This window comes from Geotrypetes seraphini, chromosome 2, assembly GCF_902459505.1.
Source record: "Geotrypetes seraphini chromosome 2, aGeoSer1.1, whole genome shotgun sequence".
Taxonomy (NCBI): Eukaryota; Metazoa; Chordata; class Amphibia; order Gymnophiona; family Dermophiidae; genus Geotrypetes; species Geotrypetes seraphini.
The window spans coordinates 386,448,169-386,461,478 of record NC_047085.1 but is presented as its reverse complement, the minus strand read 5'-3'; the positions used below and the strand labels follow the sequence as shown (position 1 = coordinate 386,461,478).

The following is a 13,310-nucleotide window of genomic DNA, read 5'->3' as shown; positions in this document are numbered from 1 at the left end:
CCAGTTTTCCGTGTTATCAATGTCATTCTGAATTTCATGATTTCCTACACTATCCTCTACTATGTCACAAGTCTGCATGAGAGAAGGTGGTTTCTGAGAAAACTCACTTCCTCCATACCGAGGCCAAAACAGAGAAGAATCAAAAGGCAGCATGCTGTGTCCGACGCCTGCTGCATATTTACCTCCATATCAAGGAAGTGTTCAGAACCACAAAGAAATCTGTTTCAAAATAGTAAGATCACTCATTTTTTTGTATAATAAATGGCTGTGTGTGCTATAGTAAAATATGAGGGCCACTGAATTCTCAGACCAACCAAGAATGATGTAGAGCAATGGTCTCAAACTCGTGGCCCGCCAGGTACTATTTTGAGGCCCTCGGTATGTTTATCATAATCACAAAAGTAAACTAAAACAGTTTCTTGATCATATGTCTCTTTAGCTATAAATTACAATATTATTATTATTAAGACTTAGCTAAAAGGAAAGCTTTATAAACTATAAAGAGTTTTACCTCATGCAAAATTGTCATTTCTTTTAATAAGACATTAACTATTTTTTCTGAGGCCCTCCAAGTACCTACAAATCCAAAATGTGGCCCTGCAAAGGGTTTGAGTACGAGACCACTGATGTAGAGCCATGAAGCTTACAAATTATTCCACACTTTTCATTTCATATCATTGAAACAAAAAATGTCAAGAAAAGTGTAGAATAACTTATTAGTTTCATGGCTCCACATCATTCTCTTCTTGGTTCGGCTGAGAATTTTTTAGCGGCCCCTCGTATGGCTTTTAACTAGGCCTATGAAAATTAACTATAAAGCAATGGTTATGGCATATTTATATTTCACTTGTATAAGTAAGGTAGATTATAAGCAAAACATACAAAAGTCAACCAGAAAACACTATTAAAAAAATTAAAAAAAAATCTTCACTCACACAGGGCTACCAAAGATGAATTAGAAACATCTCTCTGTACCTACAATCCAGTTCAGAGCCTCAGACATTCATATCCAAACTGCAACAAATGATCATGCAACAAATATCTATTGTGATATCATTGCCGTCATGATTTGCAAAAAATGTTTGACATTTTTTAGTCAACATGGGTATTCTGCTTAAGATACCAAGTGTGGAGCCTAGAGATTATCCTTGACTTAGATCTATCACTCTCCAGCCATATCTCATATGTGGTCTCCTCTTCTTTTTATTATCTCCGCCAACTCCAAAAGATAAGAAACTATTTCACTGAGCAAGACTTCACTCAACTACTCTACACCTACGTCCTCACTCGATTGGACTACTGCAACACCTTATTCAATGGACTAACAGCAAAAAACATTCAATGACTTCAGTGAGTTCAAAACTCTGCAATCTGGCTACTAAAAAACCTGAAGGCCCGCAACCCTGTCTCCCCGGCTCCGAGATCTGCCCGCTGGTTACCCATCACCAAACGCTGCATTTTCAAGGGCCTGGAGCTAGCATATATATCCTTCCACAATATGGTGCCCAGCTACTTCTTACACAAATTTCCACTCTACACCCCCATCAGACCGCTATGCACCGAAAATGAAATAGGACTACAAATACCCCCAGGCCATGCCCTGCAACGCCAAACTGCCCAGAAAAGATCCTACTTCCATTTCCTACCAAACCTCTGGAATAACTTACCTCCTCAGATCAGAGCACTTCAGGGCCTTCTAAACATCAAGAAAGCTATAAAAACCTACCTCTTTACCTAGCCTCATCTACGCATCCTTAAATGACCTTTTCACTCTCCCTCCACTACTGTCCTAAGGAATCTTCCATAAAACATGGCCACTTCAACTGATACTATTGTTGTAGGCCATCTTTGTACAAACAATGCCCATAGGCAGGACAGTATGGTAACCAAATTATTTGGCATATCTGTTATGTCTATACTAAACAAGCTAAATTCCTATGGAACATATATATTAGATTATACATCACGGTAGCCATATTTATCTGTCACATTCATCATGTCTATGCTAACCCAGTTTGATTACGGTACTAGGGAACATATGTATTAGATTGTACTATCAGATTCCTCACATTGTACACTCTGACCATAATATCTTGGCACCATGCTCTGCTGAACCTTAATCCTTGTGCTGTTAATGTAACCCCGTAGGTGAACTTACCTTAACCTATATACTGTCATCGTAACCCTATGAGTGCTAACTGTATCCCTACGTAATGTAATTACTTTACAACTGTGAATGTTAATTTGTAATCCGCTCTCTGGGGCTGACGGGATATAAAATCAAATAAATAAACAAAAACTTTCACTTTGTGGACTGAAAACGTCCATTTACAAAATGATATTAGAGATTAGAAATCTTAATAAGTTGTAGTAGTTATCTTGGAGAATAACTAGTGCATTTAAAGCTACAGCTTAGCATCACTGTCCAGGCACTGCAGCAAATTGTGGACATTCAAACATGTACTGGTACTTTAAACTGTCTATGCAAAATTGCAATCTGGCTAATTCTTGTATGCAAATTGCCTTTGTATGCAAAGGCAGATCTTGTCCGACGAACTTGCTGCACTTCTTTGAGGGAGTAAACAGGCGGATAGACAAGGGCGACCCGGTCCTGAAAAGAGCGACTAAATTGGTTAAGGGGCTGGAGGAGTTGTCATACAATGAGAGATTGGAGAAACTGGGCCTCTTCTCCCTTGAAAAGAGGAGACTGAGAGGGGACTTGATTGAAACGTTCAAAATACTGAAGGGAATAGACTCAGTAGACAAAGACAGACTGTTCACCCTTTCCAAGGTAGGGAGAACGAGAGGGCACTCGCTAAAGTTGAAAGGTGATAGATTCCATACAAATATAAGGAAATTCTTCTTCACCCAGAGAGTGGTGGAAAATTGGAACGCTCTTCCGGAATCTGTTATAGGGGAAAACACCCTCCAGGGTTTCAAGACAAAGCTGGACAAGTTCCTGCTGAACTGGAATGTACGCAGGTGAGGCTGGACTCATTTAGAGCACTGGTCTTTGACCTGAGGGCCGCCACGTAAGCAGACTGCTGGGCAGGATGGACCACTGGTGTAACCCAGCAGCGGCAATTCTTTTTTTTATTATTATTATTTATTTATCATTTTATAATTGATTATCAAGTATAAACTTGTACAGAAAGCAAAAATTTTAGTTAAGGATACATAACCATGTACATGATATTAAAGTCCAAAAAACAAAGAAACAAATGAATAATACATATCCATATTTTCAAAAGAAAACTCCATTATGTTACTTAAATTTTTAACTCAAGTCCACTTTGAGGATCTAGATGTACAAGGGACAGTTTAAATTAAGAAAAGAAACAAAGAATGCTAAGATTAATCTAAACTGAGCTCAAAGCTCCTTAATAACTTCCTATCTAGGGCTAGATCTTATCATCCTTTTCTTTGTCCAAGCGAGACAGCGACAGGAAGGTCACCAGCTGGGAAGGATCAAAGAAGACAAATTTCTGAGAAGAATAATATACTATGCATTTACATGGGTGACGTAAATAAAAAGTTGTCCCTAGGGCCAACACCCCTGGCTTTAATAATAGAAATTCTTTACGACGCTTCTGGGTTTCTCTGGCAAGATCAGGATACATTTGTATCTGCATTCCTAAAAATATTTTCAATTTATTTTTAAAGAAAAGTCTCAGTAACCAGTTTTTGTCTGGGGCCAATGCCACTGTTAATAATAGGGTTGCTGGGACTGCCTTTTCAGTATTTGAGGATTCCAATAGTGGACACATCCAAATTTTCCTGTTCACCCTCTTGCTGTTGTTTCCGTTAATTAATAGGAAGATAGTAAACTTGTGTAAATGGTGGTAACATATTTTCAGACAAACCCAAAATTTCCATCATGTATCTTTTCAGCATCTCCCGAGATGTAATCATTAAGACCTTAGTAAAATTTACCAATCTTAGATTATTTCCACGGGAAAAGTTTTCCAAGGACTAACTTTCTTCTAAGATTGGTATTATCCTTAATTAATGTTTCATAAATTTGTTTGGACTTAAATGACTCCTGGTTGATGCTGACAAACTCTTTTCTAAGCTCTGTTGTTTCCTGTTTTACTTCTTGTATGTCTTTATCATGATGTTTTATTTTTTCTTCTATTTGATTTAATTGAGGTTTTAACAAATTAGGAATATTAGCAACCAGGTCCCAGATAGTTTCAAGTGTTACCTCATGGGGTCTCTGAAAATGAAAAGAGTAAGCTGCAGATTCTTCTCCCTCTGGTGAAACTGCCTGTTGAGCACTCTCCTGGATCTGTCCGCTCCCCTCTGCTGTCGACTCCTCTGTTTCTTAATACAGACTCTCTTGAAAATGTAGAGAGCCTGGATCCCTGCTCCCTCCATGGTTTGCAACGGCCTCCAGGGCAGAACACACTCCCACTTTGGAGAGTTCCCCCGCCCGCGGGGAGCTGGTAACCTGAGGGCATGGGGGCGGAGCCCTTGTGTCAGGGCTTAGCGTGGTCTCAAGTCCCAAAGAGATCGCCTCCGTTCTGCCCGTTCGGGGTGTCTCTAGCGGGAGCGCCTCCGACTGTAGGGAGCCCTGCATGTGACGGAACAGCTCCTCAATGTTACCCAAGCCGGGTCCGACGGAGCTCCGCGAGGCCCCAGCCGAACTCCGACCCCTCCGCTTGGGCATCCTGTGGTAAGTTCGCCGGGAAATCCAAAAATAAGTAAGGAGCTCACCAACTCGTGACGCTCAGTTTAGACATTCAGCGGCCATCTTGATCCTCAACCAGCAGCGGCAATTCTTATGTTCTAATCCTTAGCGATCACATTTGTCATTTTCATTTGTTCGCATAAACAAAGTACCTTTAATAGGTGATGTTAAGAATTTATCATATCACATATTTGTTGTATAATAACTTTATAGCTCTATCATTGGGTTATTTGTAAGCTAAATATTATTGTGTATACCCTGCCATTTGTCATTCTGAAACATGGGGCTCCTTTTACCAAGGCGCACTAGGGCCTTAACGTGCGGAATAGCATGCGCTAAATTATCACGTGCACTAGCCACTACTGCCTCCTTTTGAGCAGGCGGTAGATTTTCTGCTAGCGCGCGCTATAGCATTAAAAACACCAGCACACCTTTGTAAAAAGAGCCCATGGTGCTGCCAGTTTACAGTAGTTTTTGGCCAGTGCGGGGGTTAGCGCGTGATGAAAAGTCACGCGCATTAACCCCGCTAGCACGGCTTAGTAAAAGGAGCCCACAGTAAAAAAATATATATATATTTTGACCTAAGACATGTTTTCAGCCCTTTTTCTGTAAACTATTAAAAACAATTTATGCAATAATCTCTAATTAAAAAACTATGATCAATATGGGTTTTGAAATAAGACTGAAGTTATGGTATCTTTTCCCACAAGCTGACTTTGACCTAGGGTTTTTTGGCGTGTAATTCTCTACTGCTCCTCTTCTCTGAAGGAAGGCCTTTATAGTCAGCAGCAAGATATATTTTCTTGGTACAATACATTTCACTCTGTACAAGATCTGAACCCTGGCTTTCCTGGTTCCCTGTCTGCTCTTCTAACAGCTAAGCTTCTCTTTCCGTATGTTTAACATTTCCACTAAATGACTACAGAACAGTTCAAGTAGCAAAACAATTGATTTTAGGGAACTTAATCAGCCTCAAGTTTCTACTCTTACAACTTTCCAGATGACTGGCAGTGCTCGGCCAAATAATGTGCATTTTCCCAGAAAATAAATCTATTTAGAACTCGGGGTTAGTTTATAAAAATTATTTTAGCCTTTACTTTTTCTTTGGTAAATCATAAATTTAAAGTATATGCAAATTTTATGCAGTCATACTTCAAAGTTTAACGTGATACAAAATAATACAAAAAGATTGCTTAAAAAAATTAAAATCCCAGAGCCCTGAGTTGGACTAGAAAGTGGCATTGAACTTAAACCAGTGTGCCAAACCTTTCCTTCCTAGACAAAAGACAAGGCTCTGTGCCACAGGTTTTATAACTATTGCACATGTAGAATACAGCGGCATTTTGTCAAAGTCAATTTATTACCATAGTCTCATGTGAAAATATCTGCCGACACCTAAAGACATTTTATTTTCCTCTTATTGTGGGAATTTAGGGACCACCCCCCTTTCCCATCTCTGGTCACCTGTAAAAAGCATGTGGCTAACTCAAATTTCCAACATAACCCCCGAGATAAACAACCTCCTAGCTTCAATCCTAACGCAAATCGAACTATGGATGACCGTCTTCAAACTGAGACTCAACTCAGATAAAACCAAGTTCTTCCTGGCAAGCCCAAACAACAAAATCAAAGATACCTCAATCTCCCTGAATGGCCAAACTCCTTAAAAATACTCGGAGTGACTCTCGACCGCAACCTTACCTTCGAAGCTCACACCGACCTTCTGGTCAAAAAAGGCTTCGCCACCTTATGGAAGCTAAGATCCATCAGAAAATACTTTGACGCCCCCTCATTCCACCTACTTGTGCAATCCTCCATCTTAAGTCTAGTCGACTACTGCAACATCATCTACCTGGGATCTTTCAAAAAAACCACACAAAGATTGCGAATTATTCAAAAACACAGCAATCCGACTGATCTTCGGACTAAAAAAATGGGAACACATAACTCCCTACTACCACAAACTTCACTGGCTACCCCTAGAAGCAAGAGTGCTATTCAAATTTGCCTGTTTCTGCTACAAATCCATCCTTGGCTCGGCCCCCCTTTAATGACCAGAGTGCTGAATATATATACCAATTAATAATAATTTCATAAATCACTCACAGATTCTCCAGCTTTTGTTTCAATATATGTGAAAAAAATTGTTTTCTTATAAAAGTATTTAATGCTGAAGTAAGAATAGAAAAGCAGAAATAAGAAAAAGAAAGATTCATGTGCAATGATTATATTATGAGCTGTGGTCAGGAGAAAAGTCAAACTAACTTCTGTCTCTGGTTCTTATCTGAGCACATGTTCACCATAAAAACATATTGTGAATGGCAATTGTAATACTGTATTTTGAAAACATTTATCACCGAGGTGTTTTTAGGTTGCTATTTTGGGATTACCTCTGATATATAACTCCTATTTTTCTCCCCTTTTTGTTAGTGAGTAAACATTAACACATGGCCATTAGTACCAAAAATAGACAAAAAAATGAACCATTTTCCAGCTACAGCAAAAAAAGGAACTTAGCACAAGGGAAAGACACATAAGAATGCACTAAGGTTACTTTTTGCTGCAGCTTTGTAAAGGGCCCCTTTGTATTTTCCACAAAAGAGAGGGAAATGCATCACTATCTATTTCGATGATGTTGCACAGTTAAATTTTGTCTACGTATTTCTATTTTTTGTTTGTGTTGCACCAGTGAAGGGTCTAAGGCTCTGATTGGCCTAGGCCAGGGGTAGGCAATTCCGGTCTTCGAGAGCCGGAGCCAGGTCAGGTTTTCAGGATATCCACAATAAATATGCACGAGATAGATTTGCATCTCAAGGAGGCAGTGCATGCAAATCCATCTCATACATATTCATTGTGGATATCCTGAAAACCTGACCTGGCTCCGGCTCTTGAGGGCTGGAATTGCCTACCCCTGGCCTAGGCACCTAAGGCCCCTCATTTTCCTCACAGAGCCTTAGGTCCCTCCCTGATGCATCCCAGGAGGCACCAGGAAGGGGAAGGCCCACCATTTTGAAGAGGCAGGCCTGCCTGCCAGAGAGAGAGTAGACATCTAGCCAATCTTCGTCATAAAGGTAGGGAGAATGAGGGTTGTCGGGGGGCAGGGGGAGTGGGCATCCCTCCTGTTCTTGAATTTAAAGGTACAGGGGAGGCGGGGGAACCCTTCCTGCCATCCTTTGATTTGTTGGGGGGGGGGGGATTGTTATTTGCGGCGGGGGGCAGGGGGAGAAGGGGTGACTGAGCTGTCAAGCCTTACTTTCCTGTCAGTACCCGAGTCAATCAGCGCTCAGACATTGCTGGAAAATTTTGCCCTGGAATTTGGCACAACAAGGTTAGGGAATCACCTGGCATTGATATAGAATCCAAAACTCAAAAAATAATATTGATAGAGAATCACCTAGAGCGCTCTTTTAAATATTAATGAGTCCATTTTATTACCATTTTAATATTAATGACCTCTTTATACTACATTTGCATAGCAGAGTTGGAGACTGCTAGGAAGCTCAGTAAAGACCACGGTGAGCCATTCTGATATTGGCTGGTAAAATTCTGGCACTCTAAACTGGCTAGAACTAGTTTAGAAACCTGCGTCAAGGGCACAGTAAATTTTGAGAATCCGGTCCTGAGAGTGTTTATGCAGCTCTTCTAAATATATCAAGAGAACATTCTGGAGTCCATACTCCTAATATGACCTTATTTTTCTCTAAAAGACATGGACGATGAGCCAGTCTGCCAATATTGGACAACAGTATGTCTCCTATAACAGTGGGGAACCCCGAGCCAGTTGGGTTTTCAAGATATCCCTAATGAATATGCATGAGACAGATTTGCATGCCCGTCATTTCCGTTATATGCAAATTGCCCCATGCATACTCATTAGGGATATCTTGAAAACCCAACTGGTTGGGGGGTCCCCAGGACAGGTTTAAGAACCACTGTCCTATAACATAGGAGAGAAGGACAAATAGCCTTGCAAGCAAGCGCTAGATGTTGTCTTTATTTCAAATATGACCAAGAAAGCAGAAAAGATTCTTAAGAGCGCAAAAGGGATGGTCAGTATTGGCTAAGAGAATGACCTTGTGGTAAGCTGGCTACAATGAATTAAACACTACAAGTTTAAACCAAGGGAGAAAGAGGAACTCTTATCTGGGAAAAGAAATGCCCAGAATTCCAGCTACGGAAAAGGAGAGAAAAAGGTGACTGGGATATGTAAACCAGGTGCATTCTCTCTTTCTCTGTATGACCCCAGGTGCCGGAAACACAGGCGAGGGTCCTTGTAGAATCATAGCCAGGAGGCATATTCTGTTTAATGCACTTTACAATATTGCACAATTGAGATAATAAGCACTGGATTTGGAGGGGGGTCTAGAGAACTGAAAGGCAAGGAGTGAGGTACTCAGCTCAGGTTCTCAACAGGAGCATAAGAAAATAATAGAATATTTAACACACTGACCTACTATTTTGAATTGTTTTAACTATAAAATAACTTTTTGGGAGAGGGCTGATCAATAAAACTTTTTATCTAGTATTCCGATACTATTTTGCCTTCCCCCCCCCCCACTCTATAAAATTTACAGGCTCCATTCCCCATTCTTTTTATTATGTAGGACCTCACCCCCTCATCAGGTCTTCCCTATACAGAGATATCATTACTGTACCTCAGAGTGTGTATGAATGAATGAATTGGCAACATCAACATTTGACTATTAAAGTACAGTACTACTGTAAAATAATTCAAGGATGCTTCTTTGGGGGCATGAGGGGGGGATGAAGTATTCTGTTATTAAAAGCTTAAGGGGTCTCTATGGGGAAGACCTCTATGTCTTAAATAACTAGCAACACCTCCATGCTGTGCAATGGCATATTTTCTGGACATCATGACTGCTGAGGGAAGGGGAGCCAAAGTTGTTTCTGCAATTCTAATGGGAGTAGAGAAAGCTTTAGAAGATTTACGTTACATCCAGGTAGCTGGAGATACATTACATCCAACTCATAGTTGTGGATTCCAGATTAAATCCAGAAAACTCTGGGTGATAATGTAGCTGAGAGGGGAGCAGAGTATCACCCAGATTGAATAGCATATGGAATTGATTCACCAGCTCCAGCCAGAAAACACTGACGGACTTTGTATACCAATGGGCCACAGAGAAACGTTTGCACGGGGATTAGGGAACTTTCCTGGAAGCGAGGTGCAATTTGGAGGAGGCAGAAACTGCACCTAACTGTTCTAAACTCAAAGCCTCCTTCAAACTGCACTTATAAAATGTAAAACATTGATATTCTATCTAATGTATTTATTTTCTACTGGACCAATCTATGCCTCAAGACTCAGCAGCTATCTGCTCCCTTAAAAGGTCACTCATGAACAAATCAGACACACAGTTTTGAACAGCAAATTCAATAGAAAAGAACTTCCTTAAAGCCTTAGAATCTTCCTTAACAGTAAAAATTTGGGGTTTGGCATTAGATTGTTTTGCCAGCAAGCCACAGTCAACAACTGTACAAGCAGTCTAATATCAGTAGACAAATCTCAACAAAAGAGAGCTAACAATTAAAGTACAGTCAAAGGAGCCAACTTTTCAAAATGATTGGTGGGTGCTGTATCCAACAGAAATTACCCCTCCCTGGACATAGTTCAATATTAGGGATGTTCAAGCACCCACAGAGCTGGCTTCTATGGGTACAATAAATATTAGGCTGAAAAATTCTGCCTTTCCTCGTCTCCATTGCAGAATATTGGAAAGAGAGGAGGCAATACAGCAAACAAAAAATTTATGTGTTAAACCAATCACCACACCTTGAATCAGGTGGTCTACGTTTAATATCTGATGTGTCAAACCACTAAAAGGCCAATTAATATTTATTTGTAGAACCAAGCTGATTTTTGACGTGATGAAATATCATGATGAAATTGGTGATGAAATATCATGAAATTGTGATTAGAAGAAAAACTAGACACTCATGTTACATCCGGTAATTTAAAGCATAACGGATTACATTTGCTTAAGAGACTATGTATGAAGCAATTTTATTTCCATTTTGCATAATAATAATAATAATAATTAAAAAAATCACAATCATCTCTAAAATAAAAAAATAAAAAACATCTCTTCTACCTTTAACGTGCATCTGACCTTTATTTTCCCAGGAACTGGAACCTCAGAATTATCTCGTTTTAAAATCACATTTAAGAAACATACATTTTTAGCACAGGTGCAATAGTGGATAATTTAAATACCCAGCACTAAAAATATTTACACTAAAAGCTTCCCTGGCGGTCAGTTCCAGCAGCTCCCCTCATCAGCATCAAGCCATATGAAAGAAATGAATTAAACAAAATCAACGTTCCGTTTTCCGAGCCGCTATTCTTCGGAAAATAACATTGTTGCAACCATGCATAGGGGTCGGAAGGCAGTGAGCCAACCGGGGCTCGGACCCATCCAACTTTTCTGCTGCACCGTGCAGAAAAACGGATAAACAGCTGTGGCACCACACGGACACCTGCGCACACCGGCACCGTGCTTGCAAGACTAAAACTGCCAGCTTAAATTTGGCTGACTGAATACAGTAGCGCTGTGCCAAGTGAGCACCAAATGAGGCTCCTGGTTTATGGTACGCGGTTGCTGTTGGGTTTTTTTCTCTCTCTTTCTTTTACCTTACCTCACTCTCCCGTTGACAATGAGTCACGACTCCCCCCTCCTTCCTCGCGCCTGAATCCAGCTCCCACGCCTACCGGAGGAAGAGAGTGTAGGGCGAATGCAGCACTTTACCACGCCTGCGCGCCAAAAGGGAAACGTCACAGCGTGTCCACCAATCGCCGCTTGCTTCCGATTCCGCAGTTACTTACGCTGGCTGCTGTGCTGTGTCTGCTTGGAAAAGGCACTGCACGTGTTACCCTCAGTAGTGAGGGGAGGAAGAGACAGTTTGTGAAGTTCTGTTTGGATATTTCTTTTTTTCTAGAAACCGTGACCCTCTTAACCCTCCTTCCCCCTCTTTACTACTATTTATCATTTCTATAACGCTGAAAGGCAAACCCAGCCCTTAAATGTAATAGACGATTCTTGCTCAGATCCAGTGGCGTAGGGGTGTAGGGTCATGAAATGGTTAACTGTTGTTTAAAATATTGCTCTGGTCTACATAGCTGAAAACAGTGTACAATCTACTGACCTCATCTGCCTGAAATGTATGTCCCTACCTTACCACATTGTAAGCTAAATAGATAAGAGTTTGAGCCATGATGTACCCTACCCTCCTGTACATGTAAACATTTAGAACTGTAAGATTTAGATAAGCAGAGAAATGAGCTAGTTTTCTATAGGACTTTAAATTGTAGCCCTGAACCTATCATAAGTGCTGGTTTAGGACCAATAATAATTGTAGAAAAGTTATAGAAGTAACAAATGAGAAGTTGTAGTTTTTGCATGTATTAGTTTGCATATGTTTAGTGAAAAGGGCATAAAAGTCCGTACATTTCCTGATTCTAACACTCTAGTAAGCACTGTACTAGAGTCCGGCATGTTGTAATAAACATCTTGTACTTTCTTCACGCCTCTGACTTTGTGTGTCCAAGTGACCTTTCAGGGGTGCCCCTTCTTGCTAAGGATGCAGGCGCCCATCGTCCTCTCGCCCCCCACCTCCCCCAGAGTGTGTTGCTTCCCTTCCCCTATACCTCTGTATGGTCCCTGGCACGAGCAGCAACCCCAACCTACTATTGCGCCAGCGTCGGCTGTTCCTCTAACATCACTTCCTAGACCCGCACCTAGGAAGTGACATCAGAGGAAGAGCTGGCGCGACAAAGCTTTGGGGTTACTGCTTGCGCCAGGAAAGTTACAGAGATACCCGGGAAGGGGAGCGATGTGGGTGGGGAAGGAGTATGTGGAGGTAGGGGGGCAGAGAAGAGGGGAGGGGTGCCACCGGATGCCTCTCACCCTCACTATGCCACTGCTCAGATTTTACAATTTAATTTGGACAGTGGGTAGTAAAGGGGGGCGGACCATGGGGTGCCAGTGCTGGAGCCTCTCTGCCCCCTCCTTGCATACCTCTTTAAATTTTTGCTGGCTCAAAGAGCATCTTCTACTTGCTGCTCGTGCTGACATCAGCTCTCTAATGACATCACTTCATGGTCGCGGGAACAGGACGTGACGTCAGAAGCAGCAGATGGAAGATGTTGCTCACACAGGCAAACAATTCAAGAGGTACGGGGAGAGCATGATCAAGCAGCAGGAAAGAGAGTTGGAGAGAGGACACCAACCTCTCTCACTACACCATTGCATTCAGGGATTGGGAAGTTACTTGCAGAAAGAATGATAGCATGGATAAAGGTAATTTTATGGTGAATGGGAGTTAGGAGTTGAAAGCAGGCTCGAAAAGGTAGGCTTTTAGCTTGGATTTGAATACTGATAGAGAAGGAGCATGATGTAATGATTCAGACAGTCTGTTCCATGCATATGGGTGTAGCAAGATAGAAAGGACAGAGGCTGGAGTTGACAATGGAGGAGAAGGGTATGAATAGGAGGCACTTCCCTGATGAGCAGAATTCATAGGGGGAGATAAGTGTAGAGATATTGAGGGGCTCCAGAGTGAATGTACTTGTAGGTCAATAAGAAGAGTTTGAATTGTACTC

General features: G+C 41.3%; 1 protein-coding gene across 2 annotated transcripts in view; it reads right to left on the bottom strand.

Annotated features, from left to right (window-relative positions):
• The window catches only part of SCRN1 (secernin 1), a 63,669-nt gene extending 52,179 nt beyond the window's left edge, over positions 1–11,490 (bottom strand). The window contains exon 1 of one of the 2 annotated variants that reach the window (XM_033930740.1): positions 11,348–11,490. The gene's annotated coding sequence lies outside the window, so the exon portion shown is untranslated. Of the gene's footprint in view, positions 1–10,803; positions 11,236–11,347 lie in introns of those variants that run through there. The other variant, XM_033930741.1, reaches the window with a different exon arrangement.
• Between the last annotated feature and the right edge of the window lie 1,820 nt (positions 11,491–13,310).